We start from the raw sequence: 1220 nt of genomic DNA, 5'->3' as shown, positions 1-1220 counted from the left end.
AGATATGGGTTTTTTGTTTGTTTGTTTGTTTGTTTAAGGGTTGGAGTCTAATATAAAAAAGAAAGCTGAAAGCAACAAATGCATTGGCAAGCTTGGCCTAAGGAAAATATGAAACCACATCTGCTGAGAAAGCTCATGTGAAAATCCAGAAGTACTATGGATGCCAAGGAAATAAAATGAAATTTTCAGAGTATTTGTACTTCTAGTAATCACAGGACTATGTCCTGGCATTTGCATATATCTTTTATTTTATCTTCAATTCTTGTTTAAATATGTTTTCAGAAAAACTGCATTCTTGTATGTGGCTATTATCACTGTCACACTAACAGCTTTCTCACCTGTTTTTACATCTGTCGCATTCTCTGTCCTGGGACAAGTTTGGCTGTGCTGTCAGCCTAGAACAGGGGTGGGCAAACTTTTTGACTCGAGGGCCACAATGGGTTCTTAAACTGGACCGGAGGGCCGGAACAAAAGCATGGATGGAGTGTTTGTGTGAACTAATATAAATTCAAAGTAAACATCATTACATAAAAGGGTACGGTCTATTTTTTTAGTTTTATTCATTTCAAACGGGCGGGATCCGGCCCGAGGGCTGTAGTTTGCCCACAGCTGGCCTAGAATGAAAAAGGAAACAGGAAAGGGAGGAGCAGGGAGGGGACATGGTTAAGAACAGAGGCTAGATTCTAAGATAGACTTGGAGTTGAGACTTAGCTTTACCACTTGCAGGCTATGTGTCCTTGAGCAATTTATTGAATTTCTCTGAGCTGTTTCCTCATCAGTAAAATAGAGATAATAAATTCTATCTCATGGGGGTGCTGAGAGTTTTAAATGAGATCTCATGCATAATGAATCTTAAATAGAGATTCATACATAAAGACATTCAGGAATTTTAGCCAAAAATATGACTGTAACTTTTATATATCACCAAGTAGTTCTTAGGAGTCAGCTCTGTGCTAACTACTTTACATGTGTACATTTTTTAAAATATGTTTTATTGAGGTTTTTTGGTTTTTGTTTTTGTTTTTTTAGAGAGAGCAGAAGGAAGAGGGAGAAAGAGAGAGAGAAACATCAATGATAGCAAAACATTGATCAGCTGCCTCTTATACACCTCCTACTGAGGATTGAGCCTGCAATATGGGCATGTGCCCTGACAGGGAATCGAACCAGTGACCTGTCGGTGCAGGGAACGATGCTCAGCCAACTGAGCCACACCAGTCAGG

This window comes from Myotis lucifugus, unplaced genomic scaffold (genome assembly GCF_000147115.1).
Source record: "Myotis lucifugus unplaced genomic scaffold, Myoluc2.0 scaffold_688, whole genome shotgun sequence".
Lineage (NCBI taxonomy): Eukaryota > Metazoa > Chordata > Mammalia > Chiroptera > Vespertilionidae > Myotis > Myotis lucifugus.
Note: the sequence above shows the minus strand (reverse complement) of the source record.